Source organism: Protopterus annectens, chromosome 12.part0, assembly GCF_019279795.1.
Source record: "Protopterus annectens isolate FY-2018-M chromosome 12.part0, PAN1.0, whole genome shotgun sequence".
Taxonomy (NCBI): domain Eukaryota; kingdom Metazoa; phylum Chordata; order Ceratodontiformes; family Protopteridae; genus Protopterus; species Protopterus annectens.
Window position 1 is genome coordinate 1,011,479,175 of NC_056746.1, and position 14,750 is coordinate 1,011,493,924.

The following is a 14,750-nucleotide window of genomic DNA, read 5'->3' on the forward strand; positions in this document are numbered from 1 at the left end:
CTAAAGTAACAGAAATCCATTCCTAAATCATGTCAGTCAGGTTAGCGATCACTAGCGAGCACTGCTGTGCCAGCTTGTATCGCATGATGGATCAGTAATGAACACGTGTATCATTGTACCAGCTTGTGCAGAATGACAACTCACTAGTGAACATAAGCTCTACTCTTCCGTCTTGTGCTGTACAATATATGACTAATGAAAATGTACGCTATTGTACCAGCTTGTGTTTCCCAATAAATAATAAATGAGTGAATATAAGTGCTACTGTACTAGCGTATGCTGCAAATCTTACCACATAAATGATTTACAATAAACAGCTGGACTTTATCAAAAGTACCTCCAATAACTTCAGATTAGACCATGGTTGCCAATGTGTGTGTGTGTGTGTTTCTGTGTGTGTGTGTGTGTGTGTGCGTGTGTGTGTGTGTCAGTACTGTGCGTGTGTGTGTGTGTGTGTGTGTGTGTGTGTGCGTGTGTGTGTGTCAGTACTGTGCGTGTGTGTGTGTGTGTGTGTGTGCGTGTGCGTGTGTGCGTGTGTGCGTGTGTGCGCATGTGCACGTGTGTGCGTGCGTGTGTGCGTGTGTGTGTGTGTGTGTGTGTGTGCGTGTGTGTCTGTGTGGCATAGCAGGCAATTTATTCTCACTATGATGACAGGCTTTAATGAAGACACGGAGGTGAAAAGAAGTAGTGGACTAGTCACAGAAGGCTGGTTGTGACTGCCACATAGCAGAGATGGCAGGCCCTGTGCTTCACTGATCCATATGTATGATATGCAGACACTGACCAGTTGGGAAGAAATACTGTAGCAATCAAACAACTCTGATGTCTTAACATTTGCCAGCTAGTCACAGGCAGGAACACGCAACAAAACAAATGCAGAATCATATCAATCATGAAGTGTGAAGTGGGGATGGACTCTGCACTTTGAGCAGTACCGTATAAGGGAGCTCATGCTGACTTGCTAGATATGGAACTGCTCCTTCTGCTGTTTGCTCAGGGTGTGCTTTTCTTACTGCTTTACTGCTACTTCTAATGTAGCTGTATTAGACTTGAAATGTTTGTGCATTTCATATGCAACATTGATGAGTAGTGAAGAAACAGCAATCCATTTTTATTTTAGTTTTATGAATAATTGCTCATTTTATGAGCATAGTAGTCACCATATACAAATAAAGGGTTTGGAGGGACAGTCCCCACATGGGGATGTAGAGGGCTTGCAGACTTGTAAAAATGGTTCCTTTGTTAGGTTTTATTTAGATGAATACTTGTGTTTCTTGAGCACCTGTGGTTAGAGCTTTTTGTACTTGAGGCAACGGACTTCAAGTTGAAATAAACAAGCCATCATGCTTAGTGCTCATGCATTTCAAAGAGTCATATCAAACCCTGTAGATGTTGCAGGAGGTGATGGTGGGGAAGTTCAGGTTGTTTTTTGCATGCACATAACAAGGCAGTCTCAAACTCTTTGATGCATTGTGCAAGTTCAGTAGTGTTGCATGCTGGTGACCCTGTCATTCCCTTGCAGAAGACAACACTGCGGCATTCCCTGATGCATAACTGGGAGTTGGAAAATGTTGTTTCTTGGCAGCAGTCTTTAACGTCTGATCATACTGTATACATCCAGGAGGCATGAAGGAAGGCAATAATATAATGAAAGTTAGGATGCTTTTACTTTTTCAGACTTTAGTTTTAATTTAAGTTAATTAATTTGTTAACTAGGAAACAAGGCTCTTTTCAACTACAACTCAAGTTAAAAGAGCAAGGTTACATGCAAAATATATATATATATATATACAGCTTACAGTAGTCAGCCAGCATGTTTTTTGGAAGTGGGACAAAACTAGAATACCCAAAGAAAACACATGCAGACATGTATGCATTGAAATAAACATGCTCTTAAGCTGGAAGAGCATGAAGATGGCACACACACTCTGTGACCCAACATCAGGACGGAAATCCAGATTGTACAGTCATAAGCAAGTAATGGCCAAGAGGTTGTGTGTTATTCCAGAAATAACACCTGCCCATGGGTGTTATGAGGACCAATGTCACAAGCAGAGGGCATGTATACCTTGAAAGATGTTATTTCCTCAGTAACAACACACCCTGGACTTTCTATTGTGCACAGAGAATGGGCTTTTAAAGTATTTTGGATTTTTTATTACCATATACTTTTTTTTCATATTTCTGATGTAAAATAATTCCTCCACATAATGTTTCAAACTTGTTGCAGCATATGTAATTGTTATTGGAAGAAGTCTTTTATACACACACACACACACACACACACACACACACACACACACACACACACACACACACACACACACACACACACACATACACACACACTCACAGATTTCATTTTTTCCCTTTGTTTATTTTTTTTTTACTTTACAGTTGCTAAACAGCAAAGTGCTATTTACAGAGTGCAAAAACAGTGGCAGTTTGCTTTTTTGTTTGAATTTCACTTTAGCTTAATATGCTGCCATGAAGTGGCAGCCTTGTTTTCCTCATAGAATTACTCACACATTAGCACTCTGTTACTGAATGCTAGCTCTTCAGTCAAGGTGAAGATAGACAGCCCACCCATTCTCTAAGGAGAGACATTTTCCACTAAGCCACCATGCTGACTCCCAGATGACCATTTTTGATTTTTGCCTTTTGCCATGATGATGGTATGTTACATATTCACTGTGAAATTACATTTAGTATGTGATTTCATACAGGTTTTATATATTTCACTCCTGCAACCATCCCAATCAGCGACAAATATTGCAATTTTTTTTAATTCTTAACCTAAGTATATGACACTCAAATGCATTTCTCTCTCTGTGTTGCTATATTAGCTTAAGAACAAGTTTATTTAAATGCATACATTTTTACATATGTGTTTAAATAAAACATTAAAGGCAAAGCATGTGGAACTTATAAACAGTGACATTGGTGATCTCCAAACTCTGGACCCCACCCAGTTCGGGTTTGTAAAAGGCAGATCATGTCTCCTAAACCTGACACACTTCTTAGAAGCGGTCACCAAAGCCGTAGATGAGGGTTAGGTGGTTCACACAGCCTATCTAGATCTTGCCAAGGCTTTCGACAACATCCCCCACTCTGGAATTATATTAACTCACTAAACTAGGTATAAATCCCTATGTCACAAGATGGGTTGCCAACTGGCTCACTGACAGAACACACACTGTGTAAGTAGCAGACTCTAAATCCGACTTCAGACCAGTGACAAGTGGAGTACCACAGGGTTCAGTCCTGGGTCCTCTCCTGTTTGGTATCTACTTCTCTGAAGCACAGGCAAACACAGAAGGTCTTTGGCTAATGAAGTTCGCAGATGACTGCAAACTAGGAGCCATAATCGAAACTCCTAAAAATGTGGACATCCTACAAAAGGGCCTCACTGAGGCAGATGCCTGGTGTCAAAGCTATGGCCTCAAGCTCAATGCCAAAAAGTGCATTGTCATCCCTTTTGGCAAAAACTCTGTACCCATGAACTACCACATAAGCAGTAATCTACTTAACACTGAAAGTGTGATGAGACCTTGGGACACAGGTGGACAGTAGTCTCTCCTTTGATAATCACATCACCACGGTAGTCAGGAAATCCTTCTACGTGGCACACCTCATCACAAAAGGTTTTTCATCCAGGAAAAAAGAGGTCATTGTTCCCCTCTACTCATCACTCATTAGACCCATTATAGAGTACAACGCCCCTTTTGGTATGTACTTCACAAGACATCTACAACAACTTGAAAGGCCATAGAAATACCTCACAAAGAGGATTACCAACCTCAAGCAGATGCCCTACATAGACAGTCTCAAAAAACTCCAGCTTTATTCCGTTGTATATCGCCTACTCAGAGGCGATCTCTGCCTAACATACAAAGCTATGTCAAACCCACAGCTGTTGGTCATGCTCCACTTATAGAAATCCCAATCCCTCCGAGCTACACACTCTAGGGAATTAAACCTTGTCACCACAATAAACAGAATATACTGGAGGGATAGATTCCTGTCCCAGAAACTTCCCATACTCTGTAAAAAACTACCTATCTATATCAAACAAAGCTCCTCATTAGCACCATCACTGCACACCAGAATGTTATGATACGTATGTAGTGACGGACTATGCCTTTTTGTATTCTTACATGTTCGCAATAGGTAAACTCTCTGACATACACACACACACACACACACACACACACACACACACACACACACACACACACACACACACACACACACACACACACACACACACACACTCTTCTTCACCAGAGCATACTTCAACCTCTAACAGAGAACATACATGCACCTGAGTCTCCCAAATCTTGATGGAGTGATGAAAATATGCTCACCAGCCCCTCCCCTGCACAACATCATTGCTTCAGTAGCCATGTTTCTGTCTAACACTTAGTGACCACCACTGATGGTAAACACTTTGTGTCACTGGAGCAGGTTAATTAACTTACTTTTAATGCCAAGTGTAACTTGGGTGGCAAGAAAACATCCATTTCACTCAGAATCCCTTAAAGTAGAATGCTACAGCAAACAAATGAATTATGGGTGTGTGGGTTCAGAGCACATTGTGAGGCATAATTTATCCCTCTGCAAAAGCATGAACCAAAGCTGCCCAAGAAAGAGGAATGCAGTGCAAAAAGTGTCTGTAAAATGTTTGACTTAAGAGCGAGAAGTGAAAGGGTAACCCTGCTCTAACTGCCCAATTCATCAGCTCCACTTTACCTGCACAAGGTTTCTGGAGGTTTCAAAACACCTGTGGTGTGCAGGATTTTTTCTTATTACCCCTGCAGCTCAGACAGAATTCTGTATATGCAGAGTTAAGGGGCTGTTGTTGTGCTGGAACTTTGAAAAACCCATTAAAAACACTTTCTGTCAGTTTTTCAATGCTTGATTACTCCTTTATTTGTATTATTTTGCAGGGAACTGTACAAGAAGTATCTATAACTGCGCATCCACTTTTTGCTGTCATCATTTATTATTTTATTCTACAAATGCTATTTAAGTGTTTTACACTTCCAGTATCTTAAGTATTGTCTGTGGGTTTAAAATGTATCTATTATACCCTGTGGAATATATCAGAAGTGTAATATAAATAAAATCAGAATTTGAATCTGATGTTCTTAGATTCCCACTGTGCATTAAAGATATTAATGGGAGCAAAGCCTTCCTTCTCTTGTTATGAGTTTTGCATTCTATTACCCAGGTGGTACTGCTTCAGGGGAAAACAAACTTAAAAACATATTCAGTGAGATACAGTAATCACCTGCAAATCTGACAGTCTTCTCTACCTACATTCATTACAAAACACATATTAGCTATCCTCCAGTTAAATCTGAACTATAAAGTTCTGTTCCCCCAACATACTTACTAAAAAGGACAATACACCTTTACATTTCCGTGTCTACGAGGGTGACAGAAGGCCAAGGGCCGAGCTTGGCCTCAAAATAAGTTAGTTACTCTTGTAATTCTATCAGCCTATCATGTCCGGGCTCCTCATTATCTGGACTTATTAAAACTCCCTCAGGCCTTGTAGCTAGTGCTGGCTTCATATACAAAACACTGAAATATGTCCATGTAATGAATTAATTATTTGTTTTACCATTACTGTAATTAATCACAACTAAAGTTTATAGAATTATAAAATATTATCATAGACGTTTCTGCATGGCTAAGTGACTGAGGACAAATCTGAAATTAAGACAGTGTTTACCCATAATCTACTAGTAAATAACAAAGGGTTGAAACTGTTAGTTGCTAACGAATTTCTGAAAAAACTAAAAAGTAAGACAGTGTTTAGCCATATACTGGCTGCATATAACAGATGGTTGCAATGGGTCTATATTACAACATTGAACTCACAGGAGTCCGAACATAGTAATATCGAACTCATATGCTCGAAATGTGAAAATAGCAAAGCCACGGAACACCGATTTTTTTTCCCAGGTGAAAAAAATTGGTTGGTCGTTTTTGCGATTTTGCTATTTCCTCCACTGTGGCACGATCTCAAAGTTGGTATATTTAAGTAGGGGGGGTTGGGGATATGGGGGGTGAAGCTCCCCACATTAGTTTAAGTTTAAAGTGTACATGTTTTTTTTTTTGTACCGGAACAGTGATTTTTTTTTCCTGGGAAAAAAAATCGCTTTTCTGTGTTTTCATACTTTTTGGGTTTCGAACGTCCTGGTTCGATATTACATCGTTCGAACTCCTGTGAGTTCGACGATGTAATTTAGACCCTGTTGCAACCATTAGCCACTAATGAGTTTATATCCTGTAGTTTTAACTAATTTTCCTTTAGTCTCCTCCTCTTTATTGATTTACTATTAGTAAAACACTTTGAAAGATCAATATTATTTTTACTGTATATTATTTTTATTAATTTAAAAAAAATCTATACCAAAACAGTACATTTTCACCTACCACATGTTTATAATCACAACAATAAAGCAACTACAATATCCATTTTAATTCCATTTTGTAATGCCTCAACCTTTTACTTTGCTCCTTGACACCTAACAATGAAAACCTCACTCAATCCAGAGCAATTATGTCAAAATACCCTTTTTTTAATTTCCTTTCCCTTCACACTCCTCCTGTCTTACCTTCTAATCATCCCTGTGAGCTTTCTTAAATTAACTCCCTAATGTTTTTCTTATTCAGTCATCACTATTTGATTTTATCCTTCCAAAATCAACTCTCCGCTCTTTGCCCCAGTTAAATTACCCATCTTCTAGCCAAAGACCAGAGCTTTCTACTTTTCCAGAACTGAATTATACCATTTCCACCAAATTCTTCATCTTTGCTTGCCACCTCTGTCAAGAGTATCTCTTCTCTTTCTTGCCACAGGTTTACCTATTACACTCCACTCCACTGAAACAGAACTGCCAGTATTATTCCCCTTCCCACACAACCCCCAAATTTCCAAAGCTTTGTCTCAAATCTCATGCACCTCCCTGCACCCTCACTACACATGTAATCAATGTACCCCTCTTTCCCACACCGCCAGTATCTGTCATGTGGATATTATTGTTTCTTTTTAACTCTTACTAGCACCCTACGAAGCAATCTCCACTGCATGTCAGTTATCAGCCCACATGTTGCTACTTTTCTAGCCAACCTTCTATCTTCTTTCCAAAACAATTAATTATTTCAAAGATCATCTTCATGAACCCGTCTCTCTCTGTCTTTTTAGCCATGCATCACAACTATAACCTCTCTGTCTTTTTAGCCATGCATCACAACTATAACCCCTATCTAGCCTAGACCCTATAAAAAAACTTGTATAAAACATTTTGTCTCTTCACCCAGCCTTCCAACTTTCCAGTTTCTTTAGCTTTCTGCTGTTCCCATCTCCCTCAATCACCTTCGTCCTGAGCAGAGCGCTGCTTGCCCATCCTGTGGAGAGGATGAAGCGGTTCTTGGTTACCTGGACCTGTTACTCCACTGTAAGCAGAGGTATGCAAAAGTAAGTGTAAGAAGTAAGGAGGACATGAGCTATGGGTACTCAAGCCTGTGATAAGGATATGCAAAGGAGAGTGCACGCTTGGACAAAGGATTGTTGGTAGTCCCTGTGGTGAAGCAAGTGTCCATGTCATCATCCGAGAGTGGGGTTAGGGCCTATAGGAATTTTGTCACTTATCAGAATGTTGGCAAAGGCACAAGCAACCTTCATGTCTGTCTGTATATCCCTGTGTTACCCTTGGTACCCCTCAAGGTACAAGAGAACGACTGGGTGAGCCCAACTGGGGAAGACTTGATGGTCAGCAGACATGGGGACAAAAAGATGCAGAAAAAAATGACTTTTTTCTACTCGTTACATTTATATTGCAATGTTATGCACTCATATCTGTTAGAACCTGACTTGTTATACTGTTTATTATTTTTCTACTAATGTATTCTTCTAGGTGGTGCCTAAGTATACACTATTCACCTTGTATTGTTCAGAAAGTTTGTCCCATCAATGAAACATAAATAAAGTATCTGTATTTATGTTACTAAAACATGGAGAGAACATATCATGACAAATATTTAAACATAAAAATTCCATGAGCCAGTTTCAGGGCATCTTCTTTCTCTATACTCTTATCAGCTCTGCACAGACTCAAGCACTGCACCTGACATGCCATTTTTATTGCAGAGTAATTTAATTATGTAGGATATGATTACAGTTTCTTCTGGTTTAGTGCAGTCACTTGTCTGCCTCTGGTGTGAAGGCTATGACTGTGCTTATGCAAGGAAGCATGGGATATGATATGATATGCTTTTGTATGATCCAACAAAAACTGGCAAAGTATTTCACAGATAGCATAAGACATAATGAGGAATGCAAAGGATAGCAGAAGCAGTGTTATTATAGCATAAGTAGTACAAACCATATTACATTATACCACACCTGACATCAGTCATGCACTCATCACACCGATGCTCTATTTATTTACATTTGCCTTTTGATTTAATTTACAGAATGCAAGACTATGCTGATATGACGAATAAAATAAAGCAGCGAGACTTCCCTAAAACAGACTCTCACTGTTGGCCTCATGCACTTTCAGCGTGCACTTTAATGTATGAAATATGTTCTCTGACAAAGTAAAACTGCAACACAAACACAGAGCCCTAGCTTCAGGTCTGAAACTACTATGGTGGTGACAGCAGCAGTAAATTAAAAAAAAGGAGGAGAAAGAAAAACTAAGTTAAAATAAAGGCACTAAAAACTGTACACAGCCTACATTGACAGCTGATAGCAAGTAAACTAGAAAATACAGCCAGGGGAGGGAATTCTAGTTCCTGTAGAGATTCAAGAATGTGATAGAAAATATCCATGATAGAACAGGTTTTAGCTTTTAAATCTTCATTTCTTAATTAAGTTAGGTTAGCACTTTTTGCTGATGAAACGTTCTTAAGAGCACTGCATGCAGACTTTTTTCTGTGACCCTCCAAAGGAGAGCCAAACTTTGCATCCCACTGTGGAACAGCAGTAAACTAAAAGATAGGTTACTGTTTTATTATTTTAGGTATGATAATATAATAAAACAAACAAAAAACAGCAAATATGGTTAGTTAAATTCTGAAAACTAGTACATGCAGTTTTTCTAATTAAGACATTTTATTTAGCGTGTTAATGTGTGCAATAAGACAAATAAAAAAGGACGCATCTGGCATGTTTTCAGTCATTCATTTTCAAATTAATGTATTTTATTTATAGTATCTTCTGAAAAAAAAGGACAAGAGAAATGGAAGGACGGCTGGATATACACTTTATGTTATAGTGTTAGCATACAAGATATTCTTAAAATTTCTGAAGCGTTCATTTACTTTCCAATAACTTCTTTATTGTACTCAGGGATGTGAGAAGTCAGAAATATTTTAGCACTCAGTGGCCATAAGGCAGAAACCTAATCCTACCCATGATGCTACACATTACAGGGCACACTGTGTGTCTCTCTCATACATGCACACACACACACAAAACACACACACACACACACACACACACACACACACACACACACACACACACACACACACACACACACACACACACACACACACACACACACACACACACACACACACACACGAGTTGCACACACACACACACACACACACACACACACACACACACACACACACATGCACATATTTACATAGTAAGTCATTTTAACTGTCGCTAATAAAGGACATCTGTTAGAAAAAGCACTGGTTAAAACAGCAGGGCTAAACACTTGGCAGTGATAAACAATATTCTACTTTCTGCGGACATTCTTAAGCTCCTGAACATTGTCTTAAAACATTTAATGGGGTATCAGGCTTAAATGCAACACGCTATTGACTGTTGTTTTAATGAAGTGATTCTGCTGTTTTGCTTTTAGAGACTGAATATGTGGTATCGCATGGATTTATGCATTTCACAGACATACTGTGATCTCAGTTAGTATCTAAAACCAGTACAGTCCCCTCCTTTGGGGGAGTGCAGCGCATTTGTGGATTTATCTATTTCCAGACATACAGTGATCTCAGAGCTAGTATCTATAAGAAGGGAGCAAGGGTATGCAGGAGTACAGTTCCCTTCTTTGGGGAGGTGCAGAAGATTTGTGGATTTATCCATTCCCACATATACAGTGACCTCAGAGTTTGTACTGATAAGCAGCAGGAATGTGTAGGAGCAAGGTCCCCTCTTTAGGGATGTGCAGGGTGTTTGTGGATTTATCCACTGCCACATATACAGTAATCTCAGAGTTAGTATTGATAAGCAGCATGGGTGTGTGGGAGCAAGGTCCCCTCCTTTGGGGAGTTGTAGGGGGTTTGGGAATTTGTCCATTCTCAGACATACAGAGATCTCAGAGTTAATATCTATAAACAACAAGGTGGTGCAAGAACACAATCCCTCATTTGGGAATGGGTTTTGCTCTCTGGCAAATTAATTTTTTGTTGTTTAAGGAGCATCGGATGCAGTTTGTTTTGTGATTAAACTTATGAGTGTTGCTCTGAGAAAAGTTGCAATTTAGTTGTAAAGCCCTGGTAATGCTGTCCTTGGTCTTTGAACTTGGTAAGAGCATGTCTTGGTAATGCTACCCAGCCTTTCTCTGTGGTTTCCATCATGCAAATTATGTACTGTATGACACTTAGAATAAAAAAAAAGATATAACATTTATATATCTATATATATTCTTATTGACCAGCTTGCAAAACCTGACAGTATTCATTTTTTTTGTGTGGGCCTAGTGAGAAAAGCTCCACAAATATGTAGCTTAAAAAAATAACTGAATACAATTACAAACACAATAGTCTTAGGTAAGAACAGTCTGCTTGCAAATTTTAATTTAGTATTGCAGTTGCCCTCATAATTAAAAAAAAACAGCTAAACTGAGATCTTACTGAGATTGCTGTAAATAATTTTTAAAAGCAAATTTACAACACTTCAAATTATTAGAACAGAATGTTGTCTGACTAGAAGACACTTCAGAGTCAATGCAGTGTCCTCAGTCTTTAGTTTTTAGGTACAGGTCAGTGAAATAATTCTACATTATTGAGAACTACTTAGAAAATTATTCTTTTTCTGTACAAAAGCCTTACTAAAATACTTCAGGCTCCATTTTTAATAAACATGATGGCAGAAATGAAGTGTATCTGGTAGATATTTACTATTGTGTGGTATAGTGCAGGCTAGCATTGCTGTTTCATCAGTCTTGGTTTTCCAGTTTGGTTCTTCACTGGGGTGTCTTCTCTGTGAGGTCTCCACATTCTTCCTGTGTTGGCATGATGTGACTCTTCCTTCAGCATCCTATAGGTATGCCACAGGTGAAAAGGCATTTCTCTTAAATGCCCATTGGTATGTGTGTTGTATTAGAGTAAGGAAGTGTTTGCATGCTGTGATGAGTTGGTGTCCTGTTCAGGATAAGGTCCTCGGCCTTGCATACAGTGCATATTGGGACAAGTTTCTGCTCCTTCATGACCCTGAATGAATATTTGGTGATGCCAATCCTAGAGAGGAAAGCAAATGCAATGATGAACTTTTTCTTGTTCTCCCAATAATCATATGGTCATGTTAACTTAATGAAGAATACTCTGCTATTGACCATCATATGTGACACTGCTGGTAGCTTTAACACTGACAATTATGTTTAAGACTGGGTTGCTTTGGTACTAGTCATTAAGCATTTACAGTGCTGGTAGCTTTTGTACTGACCATCATGTGCTAGGTACAGGACATAATATATAACAATGCTGGCATCTTTGGTACTGGGAATAATGTATGAGTGTTCTGTTACCTTTGGTACTGGCCATAAATGTATGACCATTCTCTAACCTTTGGTACTGGACATAATGCTTAACCATTCTACAACCTTTGGTCCTGGCTGTAATATATGACAATACTTTAACATCTGGTATTAACCATAACATGTAACCATTCAATAAACTTTGACACTAGTCATAATATCTGTCCATTTTGGAACCTTTAGTACTAGCTATAATATATAATTTTTCTGTAAACTTTTGTAATGTCCATAATGCTTGACCACTCTGCAAGTTTTGGGACTAGCTGTAATATGTGACAATTATGTAACCTCTCATAGTAGCCATAATGTGTGTCCATTCTCTAAACTTTGACACTGTCCACGATGTTTGACTATTTTGTAAATTTTGATACTGGCCATAATCTACAACCATTTTGTAACTTTTAGTACTAGCCGTAATATGTGACTATTCAGTAAACCTTCATACTGGCCATAATGTGTAACAATTCTTTAAACTTTGCTACTGTCTGTTTATAAATGACCATTGTGTAACTTTTGGAATTGGACAAAATGTGTGAACATTCCATAACGTATGATACTAACCATAGTGTGTGACCACTCAGTAGATTTTGGTACTGTCTATAATGTGTGTCCATTCTGTAAACCTTGGGTACTGGACATGTCTGACTTTGGAAGCTTTTACCCTCATGGCATTTAACCTCAACTTTTACCTTCCTTACTAAATAAGCTGTTCCAAATCATTGATGCAGCACATTTCAGAATATGACTAGCTTTGATATAAGGGCACGGGGTCACATAATCATCAAGTAGCTGCCACCTGATGTGGCTACAGTTAGGCACTATGCATTTATTCAGTACCAGGGGGATAAATGTCCAGCGACAGCTCAGTACAATATATCTTACAAGTACTGTTCAACAACCGAATATATTGCCTAAACACCCTTCATCTTGTAAGGCCCACTAGCAATGCATTTCTCCCTCTTTCCAGTGTCCTCACACTAACAACAAGGTTCCCTCTTCCTACATCTGCTATGCTTTCATTACTACTGAGGGAACCTTGTTGTAAGTACCATACCAAATAGGCTCTCAATGTTCCATACCATTTCCCTTCCTCTCTCATTCCTTCTTTTTCTGCAGAATGATTCTATTTTTTTTACCTTTCAAGAAAATTCCTGCTACATCAGCTTCCATTTAAGTCTCCATATTTTGTCTAATCAGTCTTAAAAGTAAGTCCTGTCTACTCCTTTCTGGATGATGCGTGCCTGTTTCCCTGGTCTGTCAGACATTGCATTCTCTCTGCTCAGACTATCTGTGTGCTTTTTAAAGAATCTTTAAGAGTTTGTGGAAAATTCTGAAGCACAGTAACCATATCACTCACCAGTGCCATTCAATCTGTATACATTTCAGCAATTCATTTTTTCCTTTTAAAATTCTTAGTATTATATGACAAAAATGTTCACATTTTCTGTGTACATTCCCCCTTTTAGGTCCTCTGTGCCTAATACCAGGACGCAACTATAATGCTACAAAACTGTGACATCAGATGTGTACAAGTGTGCTTTTGTAGATAAAACAGAAACATTTATTTTACATAATACTCTTAATAAGTTATTGAAAATGTATGAAATTACAGGAATAAAAAAAAATATACACTGCATATAAAATCTGTCCCATTCATGTACATTGTCAAATGTTTCTGCACTGGAATGCAGTGGCTTAAAAAGATTTCTAACAGTGTGCTGCTTTACAAGTATAACCTGACCAGAACCGGAGAGAAAGACAGACAGAGAGACAGAAAGTGAGAGACAGAGAGACAGAGACAAGGAGAGGGGGAGAGAGAGGCACACAGAGATAAAGACAGAAAGAGAAAGTGAAAGACAGAGAGACAGAGGCAAGGAGAGGGAGAGAGAAAAAGATGGAAAGAGAAAGTGAGAGACAGACAGAAACAAGGAGAGAGAGAGAGAGAGAGCAAGAGAGAAAGAGAGAGAGAGACAGAGAGACAAAGACAAGGAGAGGGAGAGAGATAGAGTGAGATAAAGACAGAAAGGAAAGGTGAGAGAGAGACAAGGAGAGAGAGATAAAGACAAAGTGAGAGACAGAGAGGCAGAGACAAGGAGAGGAAGAGACAGAGAGAGAGAGAGAGAGAGAGACAATGACAGAAAGAGAAAGTGAAAGACAGAGAGACAGAGGCAAGGAGAGGGAGAGAGAAAAAGATGGAAAGAGAAAGTGAGAGACAGATAGACAGAAACAAGGAGAGAGAGAGAGAGCAAGAGAGAAAGAGAGAGAGAGAGACAGATAGACAGAAACAAGGAGAGAGAGAGAGCAAGAGAGAAAGAGAGAGAGAGATAGACAGAAACAAGGAGAGAGAGAGAGAGAGAGAGCAAGAGAGAAAGAGAGAGAGAGACAGACAGACAGAAACAAGGAGAGAGACAGAGAGAGAGCAGGAGAGAAAGAGAGAGAGAGACAGAGAGACAGAGACAAGGAGAGAGAGAGAGAGACACACACAGAGATAAAGACAGAAAGAGAAAGTGAAATACAGAGAGACAGAGGCAAGGAGAGGGAGAGAGAAAAAGATGGAAAGAGAAAGTGAGAGACAGAAACAAGGAGAGAGAGAGAGAGAGAGAGAGAGAGAGAGAGAGAGCAAGAGAGAAAGAGAGAGAGAGAGAGAGAGACAGAGACAAGGAGAGGGAGAAAGATAGAGTGAGATAAAGACAGAAAGGAAAGGTGAGAGAGAGACAAGGAGAGAGAGGTAAAGACAAAGTGAGAGACAGAGAGGCATAGACAAGGAGAGCAAGAGACAGAGAGAGAGAGAGAGAGAGATAAGGACAGAAAGAGAAAGTGAGAGACAGAGAAACAGAGACAAGGAGAGGAACACAGAGAGAGAGAGAGATAAAGACAGAAAGAAAAAGTGACACAGAGACAGAGACAAGGAGAAGAAAAGAGAGATAGAGAGAGAGATTGCAT

At 39.2% G+C, this 14,750-nt stretch overlaps 1 protein-coding gene across 2 annotated transcripts in view; it reads right to left on the minus strand.

Moving 5' to 3' along the window:
* TSHZ2 (teashirt zinc finger homeobox 2) overlaps positions 1 to 14,750 on the minus strand; it is a 1,160,839-nt gene that overhangs the window by 343,504 nt on the left and 802,585 nt on the right. Inside the window, exon 3 of one of the 2 annotated variants that reach the window (XM_044090030.1) lies at positions 9,617 to 11,511. The exons of the other annotated variant lie outside the window; for it this stretch is intronic. The gene's annotated coding sequence lies outside the window, so the exon portion shown is untranslated. Of the gene's footprint in view, positions 1 to 9,616; positions 11,512 to 14,750 lie in introns of those variants that run through there. 2 annotated transcript variants of the gene reach the window in all.